This window comes from Gavialis gangeticus, unplaced genomic scaffold (assembly GCF_001723915.1).
Source record: "Gavialis gangeticus isolate Ggan-Ray unplaced genomic scaffold, GavGan_comp1, whole genome shotgun sequence".
Lineage (NCBI taxonomy): Eukaryota > Metazoa > Chordata > Crocodylia > Gavialidae > Gavialis > Gavialis gangeticus.
Genome location: NW_017729032.1, coordinates 244348670 through 244364325, shown reverse-complemented (window position 1 = coordinate 244364325; position 15656 = coordinate 244348670). Strand labels below are relative to the sequence as shown.

The 15656-nt window shown below is 39.6% G+C and overlaps 1 protein-coding gene across 1 annotated transcript in view; it reads right to left on the bottom strand.

Annotated features, from left to right (window-relative positions):
• Window positions 1–15656, bottom strand: part of CADM2 (cell adhesion molecule 2) — a 466246-nt gene that overhangs the window by 131199 nt on the left and 319391 nt on the right. The gene's annotated exons all lie outside the window — the stretch shown is intronic.

The window sequence follows — 15656 nt, the reverse complement described above, 5'->3', positions numbered from 1 at the left end:
AGATAGATAGATCACTGTACATTGTCACAGAAACTTAATAAAGCATGAAAATTGTGTCAAGATGAAATTAGTTAAAACTTCCACAGTAAGAAAAGAATATATATATTTTTTTAAATCAAAGTTTCAACTTTAAGGAATTACATGATTATTTGTATAGGAACTATTCAGTAATTACATACAACATTACATCAATTCATATTTGGGGTTACTCACAATTAGACCTATAGTATTTCAATTAGACCTCTCTAATATGAATTACTGGAATGAGAAGAGGACTTTGTTTAGCAGTCCACTGGCAGTAGATAAACTAAGAACTGACAAATAAAATAAAAAACTCAGAACAAGAGAAAGGAAAAAGTAGTACCATCCCCAGTTTACAGAAACACAGAAGAAATTAGTGGCTTGTCTTAAATCAGTGGTTTCCAGTGGTCAGTGGAGCAATGGTAAGTGGTCAAGAGTGGGTTAATAGATCACAAGGAGTTTTACATGTCTGTATAAGCTGAAATCATAGACAATTGAAAGTTTGATAATAAAGATGTAAAAGAGTTCAAAAGAAAGTTTGAAGTCACTAGTTCAAAAAGTCTTGAACCCCTACCTAGGAATTTTTCTCCCTAAGCTAAAAATTTAGCCCAGTTTTCCTGACTCCCAATTTAAGGCCTCATTCAACATTATATATAATGTATACAGTACTATGTTAAAGAGGAAAGTAATAGAATTAGCTTAAAGCTGCAGATTGTGTTTATGGGTCAAGTGCCTATTCTAACTCAAAAAATAACTGGTAATGCAATGTGGACCAACTATTGTAAAGTATGAATAAGGCTGTCAGGACTTGTCTCTAGAAGTATAGTATTCCATACTACCTAGGTATTTTAGGTTTTTGATTTTAATATTTTTTTTCAAGATAACCACAGTTAGAAGAAGTAATTCATCCTTTCAAGTGTCTTCAAAATACATTAAAATTAAAATGTCAAAAAAAGATCAGACTTGTACCTGGAGGGACAAAGAGACCAGGAGACCAGGAGAAGAGACCAGAGAATTCTTTTCTATATTTTTCTCTTACTGAGATGAGTTAAAGCTAAATGGATACAACAGACTGATGGTTTCTCTTCTTGCGGCTATTACTTCTATCCTCCCTGAGAAACATAAGGTAGCAGAATGTATAGGCATCCTGTACATTACTATAATGATACATTGTAATTATGGAATGATGATGTCACTGGGATAACAGAGATGTGATGAGTTAGTTCACAAGAATGAAGTACTGTTAAGAATCAATATAAATTATTCAGGAAGGATAGGCAGGAGAAAAAGGAGGGGGTGTTGTCATACATATAAAGGACATGTAGAATTGTTTTGAGGTGCAGCATGAAGGGAGAAGATGGGCCTGTTGAAAGCTTCTGTGTAAAGGTCAGAGAGGAGAACAATGGGGGAATGTCACCATGGGTCTCTGCTATAAGCCACCAAACAATGAGAAAGAGGCAGACAAAGAAGTTTCCAAATCACAGGGCATAGTTCTCATGGGGACTTCACTTACCATGAAATGTTTCAGGAGGAAAACACTTGGGTGCACAGGAAGTCCACCAAGTTCTTGGAATCCTTTAGGGATAACATTTTGGTATAAATGGCGGAGAGGCTAATTATAGGGGAAGCCCTTCCCAACTTGCTGCTCACAAACAGGAAGGGACTGGTTGAGAATATGAAGATAACTCAGGTGACAACAAACCATTAAATGACAGACTTCAAGATCCTAAGGAAAGGAAGGAAGGAAAGCAGCAGAAAGAAGATCCTAGGCTTCAGGAAAGCAGACTGTAACAAACTCAGGCAACTGGGCACAGAATTCCTGCAAAGCAAGTCTGAAAAGAAAGGTACTCCAGGAGTGCTCACTGTACTTTAAGGAGGCTTTATTAAAGGTGCAGGAGCAAACTATCTTAAAGTGATGAAAGAGTGGGAAGGACAATGGAAGACTGGCTAAACATTGGTCAGTCAGTAGAAACTCAGGTAGAAATCCTACAAAAAGGGATAAATTGGTGATAATCCTAGGGGAAAAGCATAAGATTACCACATAGCCTTGCAGGGAGAAAAATCAGGAAAGCCACAGCATGATTTGAGATGCAATTGTCAGGGGATATTAAAAACAATAATAGGGATTCTAGATGTATGTCAAAAGTAGGAAGACCAACAAAAGTGCAATTCCCTTAACTGAATGCAGAAGCAAACTGGTTACTGGGGATACAGAGAAGGCTGAAGTATTTAATGCCATTTTTACATCAACCATCCCACTAAAGTCAGCTTCCAGATGACATATGAAGTTGACAGCAAAGCTAAGAAAGAAGGCAAAAAGCCTAGAGTAGTGGAAGAACTGTTTCAGCTTATTTAGAAAAACTAGAGACTTTCAATTTAAAAGGTAGGATGGGATATCTGTTAAAGTACTGAAGGAATGGGGTATAGTAGTTTCATCTTTGAGAACTCATACAGGTCAGGTAAGGTCCTGGAGGACTGGAAAACATAACGCCTATCTCTAAGAAAAGGAATAAGGAGGACCCAGGGAATTATAGACCAGTCAGTCTGACCTTGATATCTAGAATGATTATGGATCAGGTCTGGAAGGAAGCTATTTTGAAGCATCTAGAAGAGACCAACATGATCAGGAACAGCCAGCATACATTTATCAAGAGCAAGTCACGCCTAACCTACTTGATGTGTTTCTATGATAAGGTGACAGGGTCTATGGATGGAGGGATAGCAGTGGATGTGATATGACTTGTCTTTACCACAACCTTCTCATTAATAAGCTGAGGAAATATAGACTAGATGAAAGTAGTCCATAGGTGACTGGTGCCTCCTGAGTCGGGGGGGGGGACACTTGCCCCTCCAGTGGCCAGTCATCGACTGGGGTCAGCTAGGTCCCCCATGACTGATCCAAGTGACCCACAAGTGGCAGCAGCATGTCATTGGCATTTCCAGGCATGCTGCTGACACTTCCTGGAGAGCCCCCACTGCCTGGCCACTGCTGTCAGGGGGACACCAGTGCTCTTGCCTGCCCCCCTGCCCAGGAACACTGCTATCAGAGGGTGCATCCCTGTGTACCCCCTACACCTTGCCACTGAAGTAGTCTAAAGTGGATACATAACTGGTTGCATTATCATAGTCAGCAGGTAGTTTTTAATAGTTCAATGTCTAGTTGGGAAGAAGTATCAAGTGGGATTCTCCTGGGGTACAGTAATGTTTAGCTGCATTCTCTAATCTGTATTTGTACATGCAGTTTTACCATCCCAAAGGGACTATACACTTGTTCTTGTTGATTTTCATGTGGATTAAATGTGGACCATTTCTCTAATCTCTCCAGATCATTCTGGATTCTAGGCCTAATTTCCAAAGTTTTTGCAACTTCACCCAACTTGATGTCATCCACAAAATCACTTTAGTGTTCATTTAATCCCATTCTCCAAGTCATTAATTAAAACATTAGGGCATGTGTAGATGAAACGAGGACTGCAATACTGCAGGGAAGGATTTGGGAATTAAATTAAATCCTAAACTGAAACAACGGTATATTCTTGTTGCAAAAAAGAGGAGTTTTAGTTCGCTGAGCCCCAAGTCATTTAAGGCACTTTACACTGCCGAATTTGCTACAGCAACTGGAATTACCGCACAATACACCACCAACGCATGCTAACCCCAACAGCATTAAAGCAGTGCAAAAGCATTTAACCCACTTCAAAGTGTGCACATGCCCCTCGTTTTGTCTACACACAGCCCTAGGGACAGACTTTTCTCTGTGGCTGAAGGGGTGCAGACTAGGAACAATGGCTTCAAACTGCAGGAGAGGAAATTTAGATGGAAGACTAAGTAGAATTGTCTAACTATAAGGGTGGTTAAACATCAGAACAGGCTACCTAGAAAGCTCATGAAATCTCTGGAAATTTTCAGCAATAGGTTAGACAGACACTTGACTGGAATAGGTTAGTCAGGAATGATCTTTCCTTGAGCAGGGGGCTCAACTAGACAACCTCCTGGGCCACATCCAGATGAATGTGGCCATGCAGTATGTGGTGCTGTAAACCTGCCTGCAGCCATGCATTCAGGCATTTCCTGCAGTGCTACTTTGTAGCACTGGGTGGAGGTTTTGACCCCAGAAAATCTTGGGGCCAAAAAACCTACACGAAAAAAGGTGGAGTGGCATGTGGCTGTACTGCAGGCTGCCCAAAATTGGAGCCTGGTCCACTAGAACCATGCTCTGGCCACCAGCCAGGCTCCAAGCTGCAGGAGCGCCACGGCTGCAGCTTTCCCAAACCCAAGGACCCCAGGTAAGGCTGCTAGGGCCAGCATGGTTGCTGGCCCCAGTCTCCCCTACCCCACCCAGGGTAACCTGCCATGTGCCAGAGGGCACATGGCATGGGCTTTCCCTGGGGACAAGTAGCAGTAGCACAAAGTCCTTGTCCTCAGGGAACCAAATGTCCACGCTCATCTGAATGCGGCAATGAAGTCCTTTCCAGCCCTATGATCCTACAATTAATTAGAAACAAATGGGACTTTTTTTTTTTTAAGTAAAATAGGAGGGAGAACAAGAGTGAACTGGAGCAATTCACCAGAACACAATTGCTGAAGATTCTGCATTTCTATTGCTGAAGACTCTGTTATAGATTTATTTTACCTTCCCTTAGAGTTTTATTTGTGCAGATTAATACATGTTACAAAATTTACTCTAATGGACTATTTCATGGTTGCTCTTTTTACCATTCAGATTATGTACAAAATCTGTTGTATATGATGGGTTCAAAATATGACACAAAGCTAGGTTAGAGTTCAAAATAAAGGCCACAATTTTATTAAAAGGAACCAGCACTTTAGACTGACTTTAGATTTCTTCACTAGCAAACTAATTACATAACATGGTTTGATGACAGAATTCTGCCGTTCCTGTAAGAAGAGAAATTTGGTTCTATCTGATAATTTTTCTACACAAAGTAATATAACAGGCAACCTTCTAAAAAGAAATTGTAGTTCCTGCCAGTGATAGATGAAAGCAGTATACAGCTGTCAATCAAGCTTTCTTCCCAGCTAACTTTCAGATATTTTCTCTACTCCCCTGTGAATTGTTGTGAATGTTGCCAGCTTAAGGAAGGTAAAGGGAAAAAATAGATAAGAATATGAAGCAGGGAAAAGAAAAGAGCAAAAGAAGATAAATTCCCTCATGCCATAAGCCTTCCAAAGAGAAGACAAATTCCTACTAGCCTAGAACAGTAAGTAGCAGCCTTGTTACAAATGATATGGTATGAGATCAGTCTGGTCAGGATTGGCATGGTTATTAAAACTAGTCCACATATTTGTCTTGCACATTTTCTCAGACTGGCTTTTAAAAGATGTATGGTTACTATCTTCTTAACCATACAGCTTTTAAAAGGGGTTTGGATATAGTCAGAAGCGTAGCTGGGAAGATTTGTGCCCTGGGCAGCAGTGGTACACAGGGCATCAACAGCAGGTGAGGTGTTGGTGGCAATGGGCTGACAGTGGCAAAGGCTACTGGCAGTGGCAAAGTCAGAGCACTATGAAATACCACACAGCAATACAAATGAGCTCCTAATTCAGAACGGCTATCACAGGTAATAATATTAAAAAGTGACTTTACCAGTAATTAGAGAAGGAGTTGAATTTTGAGTGATTCAAGGGTTTAATCATTAATACTTAGAGGAACATTTTATGATTACAGGTTGGGATTCATACTTTTTCATAGCTGCAAGGGGCACTTCTGTGTGGGTTCAGTCATGAATACCACTGTAAGCCTGCACTGGGGTGTGACATGATGAAAATACAATGAAAGCAGGTGAAAATATTTGACCCTTTTTCCAACAACCTTTCTTTGTTCTCTTTTCCTTTAAATGGCTTTTCATTTAAAAATGTCATTTAATTTTATTTAAAAATATATAAAAACATAAAAATCATCAAATTCAAAATAATCAAAATGAAATAGAATATGTCATGTATCCTGCAACATTTTTGACTTTCTGGTTTGCAAATTAAAAAAACAAAACAATGTTCTCAATTTGACCCAAAGCAAAAATGTTTTGAATTTTTTCATTGGTAGTGAACCAAAAAAATGCTGTTTTCCCAATAGTAGCAAAGTACCCTGTTTTAAACAGCCGGGGCTGCCTACTGTGTATCCATCTAATCAGAGCTTGTATGAGAATAAAAGAGCTGAGGGTCTACTATTTCCCACCTTGTAGGAGTAGACACACCCTTTGAGTAAATCTTGCACCAATAGCAAAAGGGCTTGCACAAATTATGGTGCCCTCCAGAACACAGAAGAAACTGTTTCCAAGTCACAGTCTAGTCACAATCTTGCTTCTGAAGCAGTGAAACTCAGCCATGAGTTGGGTTGGACTAACTTTACTATTCAGCCCTCAGCAAAAATGGGAATATGATTCAGAGCACATCACATTTTTAGGGACCACATTGATACTTTTACTGAGCTACTAAGAATAACATTTTTATCAACCTGAATGAACTCCAGAAACGTATTGCCAATCAAAGACTATCAGACATTCCTATGCTTGAATTTGAACCATATTCTCCCATACATTTGGGTATACAATCATTTCTAGAGGATAAGATAGTGGACACTTTGTCCAAGTACCCCAACTGGGTCATTTTCAGAATCAACCAGTAGTGTAAGGATGAGTGAGTACACAGGCCATAAGGTCCATGCACTTCTTAAGGGGGATGGCGCTAGAAGGAACCCAAGGGGGTAGGTGCTTCACCCTCCCATCCTCCATCAACCTCTGTCCCTTACATCTTGTATTTTCCTGCAGCAGGGAGAGCAGTGCAGCTGCAGCAGTAGCTCAGCAGTGTGAGCGAGGGCCGCATTAGAAAATGGAGTTTCTGCTTCTGGAGGAGATGTCACCTCCTTTTTCTGCTGCGGAAAACCATTTTCTGTTTGGGTGTTTGACATGCATATTGGCAGCAAAAAAAAGGAGGTGACATCTCAGCAGCAGAAAACCTTCGGTTGCTTCTCCAGCCCTGTGTTCTACTACTGCTGCTGCACCATCCAGCTGGCAGAGCCACAGCTTTGCACTTCCCAGGGGACAGCACTAGCCAGTTACACCTCTGGACTTAACCTTAAAAGATGTTCTGTACAAGGGCCTGGTTTCAATTGAAGTCTTCAAGTACTCATTTTCTTGCTTATTCCTCGCACAAGTATTGCTTTCAGGCTTTTAAAGTTTTTACCCCATAACCTAAACTCTGTTCTGGGTGCATATTCAAAAAGTTAAAACTTAAACTTAGAACAATAAGCAACATAATGAGAATTCCACTTCGAATAAATCATCAGGAAGTACAATAAAGTGGTTGTACTCCTATGTTTAAAAAATGGATTATGCGCAGAGTAGCTGCAATGCATTCACTTCAAAATGCACTTAGCTGCATAATCATTTCCGATATACACACACGCCCCAAATTCCAGCTGTATACATTCAGTAACACTAGAAATGAAGAAGGCACTTTCATATTCAAAGCCAGCATGTGTTCTGCTCCTCCTTAAAGAATTACACATTATGCCCAAAAGAAGAGCTGCTACATACTGTATTCTTAATTGACAAATTACACATCTGTGCAATAAATTAAATATTTTCAAATATCATATGCTATTAAAAACATAAGCAAAATTCTAGATTTACATGAATTAATATACAACTAATTTACATATGCAATTGGATATGGGTTATATTTGCTGGTTATATCATAGAATTTGAGGATATCCACATTTGAAAATGAAAGCCATGTAAAAGTTTTCATCATTTTTTGCCATCAAAAAAGTACTGTTCCATCAAAAAAGGACAGTTCAGTTGGCAGAAATATTTAATAATTTTACATAATGAGGACATCTACACGTCACCGTATGGTGACATAGTGACGCACTACATCACCGTACAGCGTGTTACAGTGATGTAGTGATCACATAGATCTACACGTGATCACCAGCTATGTCACTGGATATAGTGCACTGCTATGGCAACATAATGGGGAAATCTAAGCGTGCACCATTTACATAGTGCAGTAATTGTCCATACTGTGTGGACATACCCAATATAACCTAATTGCTTTGATGGGGGTTGGGGGGAAGGGTATTCTGAAAAAGTTATGCATTTTTTTTACAATGCTGTAAAAATGAAAATGTTTTGATTTTTTAAATTCAAAATTCTTCCTTTTAAAATTTGCTTTAATTAAAACTATAAGAATATTTTTGTGATTGAATTCTGAAATTCTTTTGGTTGACCTGTCAGTTTGCCAATATTAATTTTTTTAAATAATCATTTCAGGTCAGTTTGAGATTATTTTCTTTTTTAAATAGTTCAGCTATCAACTGCTGTGTTGGTATTTTCCAACAAAAAAAAAGAATTCCATAATTAGATTTCATAACAAAAGGAAATATAATGATGATAGCATTATGATAGTACTACTACTACTAGAGGAAGCAAGTCATCCATAAAATTAAGTAAACAATTCTACCATAATTCTCTTGCCAGACAGAAGGACAGACAGAAGAAAAGAGAAAACTAAGAGAAAGTGTGTAAAAAAAGGGCATGTGTTAATTTCAGTCTTTTTTTTTAATAATACTCGCATAGAGCTGGAAAGTTAGTTCCCTGTTTCTGCTGCACTAATGGGCTAGGGACAGACATTACACATAAACAGATTTAAGTTATCAAAAACCAATTTAAACCTGTAACAGAACAGAAGTTCAATGCCCATACACCTGTTTCAAAATGATCAAAACCAGTTTAAGATACACCTGGATGGATGCAGTATCAGACCTAACTGATTTAGGTTAAACCAGTCTATTGAACTTCTGTCCAACATCCCTCCCAACTCAAGTTAACCATGCTGTTCTCCAACATCCCATATTCCTTTGCATGCCCATGCTGTCTGTCCCACCCCCTGGGCTGTCACATTGCTGGAACAGAAAAGCCTCTGCTCTGCAGCCCTGTGTGCTGCCTGTGCCTGTCAGTTGAGGTGCAGGGGGAGGGGGCTGGGGGAATGAAGGCCCCCTGCCATGTGGCCCCCTCAGTTGTGCTTGCTTGGGACTGGGGAGAGGGGCAGGGCTGAACCATGGTGTGGGGCATCTGCTCCTCACCTCCTGATGCTGCCCAGCTTAGCTGACAGCTGACATGGCTCTCAGCCCTCCTCCTGCCTGCCTGTGTCAGCTGAGCTTAGCAGGGCAGGGGGGAGAGTGAGAGTGTGCAGGCTCCCCGCAGATGTACTTGCTTGCATCTGGAGCTCCTGGGGCCAGGCCCACAGAGTGAGGGCTCTGCTCCTCCCCATCCCCCACAGCTGCTCTGCTCAGCTTATGAAGAGAGGCAGGAGATGGGATGAGAGCTCTGCCAGGACTGTCAGCACAGGCACTTAGCACTGGAAGCAGAGGGGGTAGAGACCAAAAGCCCCTACCCCATGTGCCTAACCCCAGCCCCCACCACCTGATCAAGCACAACTGCAGGGGAGCCTGCACTCCCTCATCCTCCCCCACTGGTGGGGGAGAGGATGACCAGGGCTGGAGAAAAAGGTCCCTCGGGGAGGCATGTCAGAGCACCCCCTGCCTTCTGGCTTGGCTGGTGCAAGCATCTGCATGCCCCTGCCCTCCAGCTCAAGAGTGAACATGTGTTCGCTCTCAATTCAATCTAGGCAGCTTAGAGAAGTCTGGGTAGACTGAATCAGTTCCACCTCAGGCTTTCTGAATATCTGTACTTAGCCCTGGAGGTCTTCAGGGCTGAATCTCTGTTCTTGTACACCTCTTCAGATATGATTGAAGGTAAGCCTTCTGCTAGAGCTGTCAGAGGATGTGAAGAAAAGTTTTCCTACATATTCTACATGTGCCTGTTTATGTTCATGATGGGAGAGAGACTGAGTGTGGAGAGATGGGAGTAGGAAAGGACAAAAGAACTGTGTGTTACCCCCAAATTCTCCCCCCACCCCTTACATTTCTGCAGTTCTCCCAAAGTTTGAGGAGGGGTTACCTGGAGCCTTTATTTATTTATTTATTTATATAAGAAAGCTTCAGTCTCTAAGCTTCAGTCAGCAGCCTATTATATCATTTAGTCTACCAAGTACTAACAAACCAAATACACCTTTTGGACAGTAGTGTGAGTTTCAGGTGTCAAAACTGGAGAAATAACTTGTTTCATGAAGCATCTTGTCTTTTTAAATACAAATACATATTTGTTTATATATACACATATACATACACACACATATATATACATACACATATACATATATATATCCTGACAAATTCTGTCTTTTGAGGCTGTCTTTAACTCTAGAAAAGTTACTAATATTCCAAAATGCTAGTGTTCTGTTTAATTCAACTTTCTTTTCAGAGAACTTTTCAGAAGCTCAAGCATGTGCTCAGTCAAAAGGGTAAGATTTTCCCAGAGGCAATGAAGCTCTCTTCACTTAGTCATGTCCATAAATGAGATGTTTTATCTCAGTAACTGTAAAAGTAGGCAGCGTTAGAATTTGCCCAGCTAGCTTAACGTCTGGAAACTCTCACTGAAAGACGAGAACACCAATCAAGGGCAACAACTTTACTGCGGAGCCATGGTTCCCTATAGCTGTCTTTCTTTTCTCTTTACTTTGCAGTGGATATTTTGTCTATTTACCTTTTTGAAAGATGTTCACAGAGAAAGATGCTCAAAAGCCATCCACAAGATTAATTAGAGGGCAGAGTGAAAGGAGTAGGGGAAGCAGCGTGGGTCTATTTCCCTTTGATAAAGCCAGTTATCAAAGAAGGAAAAATATATTATTGACCCTATTTTAAATGACTGTTAAAATCGTGATTAAGTTTCCAGCACAGTATGTGTGCACAGTATTGTTACAGAAGCTTGAAAATGCAGAAGCTCCCCTACAAGAGCTTCACAACTCAAATTAAATATGATAACATGAGGAATGGCCACAGGCACAACAACAGACAAGGGAAAAGGAGATTACATTAAATGAAGATAATGTAGTTTGCTTGGTTCTGCATGTATCTGGCAGGTTCAGAATTTTTACTAATGCAAAAAGATAAAACTAGGTATAAGAGAAAGTGTGGAGGGCTCTGGAGTGGAAACCAGCAGCAGATGGAATAAAATAAATTACTAGTAATTTTTAGGGGAACTTGAAAAGTGAAGATGCTTAATGCACTTAAATAATGAGGCTGCTCCATATAGAGTGTATAATAATGGCTAAGAATCTCAAGTAAATCACTGAGGTAGAGAAGAAAACAAGGGGTTTGTACAAACATCCACGATACCCAATCAAAGTTAGGCAGCTCACTTCGAGCTGCCTAAACCTAGAATGGGGTAGCATGCACAACAGTTTGCCACTGCCAGGAGTGATGCAGGCAGCTCAGGGTAAGTAACTCAAGGTGAGTGATAGGGTCCACAAGAGGGGGTTGGTGAATTTGGGAGGAGGTGGTGGGTCTGCCTGGGTGGGGGTTAGTGGTCCTTTGGGAGGGATTGTCTGGTTGGTAGGGGGAGGTGGAAAGTGGGGTAGGGGGCTAAAAGTAGCCCAGTCAGTGTTAGGGGGTAGGAACAGCATAGCCTTGGGATCAATGCAAGTGGGTGGGCTTTCCCAGCCCTGAGGCTTTGCAGCAAACATGTATAGGATTCTGCTAAATCCGGTTAACCCTTTCTTGATCTAAATTATTTCACCTCCTGAGGTGAAATGGCTTACATTGGGTGTGCCAATTTTTGACTGACTTAAGCCCTGCAAATACCAGCACAAGCAGCCATTTAGATCAAGCTAACCTTGGGTAGGTTGATTTATATGTAAGACTTGTAAATACACAAGGTGAGAAAATTCATAAGTGGAGAAGGGCCTGAAAGAAGAGCAGGAGGGTACAGGTGCCGAATTGTGAAATGTCTTAAAGGTGAGGATGAGAATTTTGGACCTGATATGCAAACCCATGAATCTGAGGTAAGGGTAAATTTGTTTGGAACAGCATGACAATAATTGAACTTTAACTAGAGAGGGCAGAGAGAAAGGACTTATGATGATACAAAATGAAAAAAATAGCCATGGGGTAAGCCAAGATTTTATCAAAGGAGACCAGAAGCAGAATTTACAAACATTAGAGCAGGAAGTGGGATGGGCTTTGGTATATAATTGAATCAATAGCAAATATTATGCTGAGGAAAAAAAGGCAGGCATCAAAATGCAGATTTGCACAGAAAGAAGGACAATGGAATTGCCAAGGATGTGGCAAAAAACAGTGAAGGTAGACTGCTTAAGCAGCAAAATTAAGAAGATACATTTTTACATGTTAATGAAAGGTCTTGGGTTATACACTTATGTGATTGCTAGGATCAAATAGTCTGCCCCAGGAAAATGTACAGGGTTCTGAGGAGTGATGTGAATCAAAAGAATATGTTCATCAGATGAAAGCTCTCAAATGACTGGGACAAGCTCTTCTACCATCAATGATACCTGACACAGTCATTGTTTCAGTGAATTTAAATGTATGGCTTTAGCATGTCATCTGATATTCCATCTGATCAGTTATTTTAAGATAGCACTTTAGAATTGATCTTTGTCCAAATTTTGTTGCTCTACATTAGAGGGGTGCTCTCCTATTAACTTGAACTTCTGTCACTCACTGAACTTAAGAACAAACTGAATGTTCAGTAATGGTGCCGTCGCAGCAAGAAGTGATGAACTGATTTTTCCATATGTGACAGCCATGTCTTCAGCTTGATTAGGATAGAACAATCCATTTTTCAACTTCATATAAATCAATGAATCTTTACTTTAGGTTCCCAAGTAGAACATACGTTTTTGACAATTTGTTCTGCACACTGATGACTAATGGCTGGTGTTTGGACATATGTGAACAAAAATTTTAATAAAGGACAGAGAAAACACAAATTGTTCTGCCCGGGAGCCCATCACCAAGATTTATAATAATACATATAACCAGAATGTGCATCAAGGCAGCCAGTTAAAATACAGAAATGACAGCTACAGATATTGGAATTTGTACCTTCATTACTGAATAAGATACATGTATGCATGGACAGAATACTTCTCTTTGTATTGCCATCCAGACATATTTTTACAATATAACTTCCCTTTGTACTGCTATCTACAAATACTTCTACAAAATATTGATTTTGTGCACACTTTCCTGGTACACTTCTTTCTTGATGTTTATTATTCATAATAAAAGCTAAGAAATATAAAATATCAGCTGAACTGATTCAGCAAAATACCATGGACACATTTAATAGTAGATTCCTTTAACTTAAAATAAATACATGATTTTTGTTAAAAGTCAACTTCCTTTAATTACACTGAAAACATAGGCTTCTTTATGTTATTAGACAGATTGCCATTCATTTAGTTATAGCTATATTTATTTCCACTATCATCATCTAACATCAACACTGTATTACTTTATCTTGATTTACAGTGGGAACAAATTATCAGTTTTCTATAAAATGCTGTGTCTAGGTTGGTCCAATTAAAAGCAGCACATGCTCCTTGCTTTGTTTGTACAATTAATATGTATAAATACTTTGCTTACCCTTAATCTCCAATTATGATAAACTACACATTTTCATTTTAGGCAAGCTTTCCCTGTGCTAAAGCTGCCTAAATCTCCTCTGAGTTATGAAGATAACTTTGGAAATAGAGGGAATTAGTAGATAGAGTCCCTCCGAGAGGGGAGTTCACAGAAAAAAGAATACAAAGAGGATGAGTGACTCTTAGGGGTTTGATAATAGAACACAGAGACAAGAAATTGCATTAAAAGAAAAAAACGGGATGAATAAAGAGAAAAATAATCCAGTATGGATAAAAATTAAAATGAATTATAAAATATTATGAGCTAAATCATGCTCCCCATGCCCCACTTCTTTGGGCAGAGGAGATTATGTAAAGGGCCTCAGGTGACTGCATGGCACCATTTGACCATCTTGCCTTAGTGGAATCCTTCTCCTATCAAAGACAGTCATGCTGAGGGTAGGTATATAGACTAGAAGAATCAGAAGGTTGATAGATATGATGAACAGCCCTACAAACCTTACCTAGAAAAGATAATACATAGTTTTAATAGTTGTGCTACCTTTTATTGATAAGGAACACAATCCTCCCAACCTCCTGTGATTCTAGAGGTTCTTGGCAAAATTAATGGTAGGTTGGCTCCTGTAGAGTCACACTGACAGGAACTGGAGTGGGGAGTGATTGTGGAGCCAGAATCTCTACTTCACTCTTTGTGATTTTCCAACGTTAAGTTTATTCTTTCTTTACATCCTTGACCAGACAATACAGTATAGGAAAATCTCCATGAGGGTTTCCTAATGGAGATTCTCCACCTCCCTCCAAAACTCTTCCTCAGTGTGACTTTGGTTGTTCTCATGTTAAACCAGTGCACATAAGGAATAAAAAGAGAGAGGCCAGAATGTTTGGTTATATCATTTTAAGTCAAATGTAACTGAAGTAAGGGTGGGGGGGAAGAGAGTGAGAGAAGAAGGGAGGGAGGAATGATTACCTCCACCCCCTGTTATTACATGAACCACCAGAATAGATGACAAGGGACAGCAGAGAGTGTTACAAATATATTTAGGAAAATAAAAATAAATCCTTTACTGAGAGAAGGAACCCGACTATAAAATAATCTGACTATATTTTATCATTTTTCAGACTGAAAAATTCTTCATGAACTACTGGATGCTATGCAATGATTGAAAAGAGTGACAGGAAGTTGTCCAAGTTGATCTGCATGAATTATTATACTACACCCGATTTACCTTTCTTACACAGTGCACCCTTTATGAATCCAGTATGCAACCACATATATATTGAGCAATACTATAAGTTCTATCATTTAACTTGCCATGTAACTTAAATATAAGGAATATGTGTCAAGTGCTTGTGGTTCTAATTCTAGATGTGTAGGAATACACAGTGGGGAGGGGAGGCCCCCACATTTGTAACATAAAATGTTGGTAGTGTTGAAGTTAAACTAGATAACATGCCTAATATGCTGCCACAGATTGCCATCAAGTTGTTTCAAGGTAATCAGATAAATAGGGTTAAACTGACTGAAAGTGAAAGACACAAGGCAGCTTATGAAACATTCTCTGATATAGGTATATTGTACAGTTATGGCTAACATACAAGCCATCATGATAAAAGAGATAAAGGGTCACGCTATCACAAATTATCACAAAAAACCTCTGACAAAATACACAGGCCACTTAAATTTCAGCATTTGCTATTTGTGGGAACACTTACTCCATCAAAGGGAGACAACCGTGATTCGTCAATGCAGTCAGCAACTAATAAAACATTGCCTCTAGCTTTTAAAGGGAAATAGTTTTGGTGCATATGAGAGAGACCACATTGAGTAGGAAAGACTTAGTGTTCCAAAGAGCCCATCATTACTTGTGTCACTAATCTTAAATAAAGTAATGATGAACTTCAGCACCATGAACAGTATTAATCTAAATGGTGCTTTTGACAAATTGCAGTTCAACAACAGAGCCAAAAGTGACTAATCACAAAAAGCTTAGAGAAATATTTATTAAAAACACATTAAACTGCCACCCAAAGGTAACTTGAATCCTTAGTGAATGATGCCGTTGGCTAGCTTGCAAACACCAGAGAAACTCATTCATTTGTTCTAT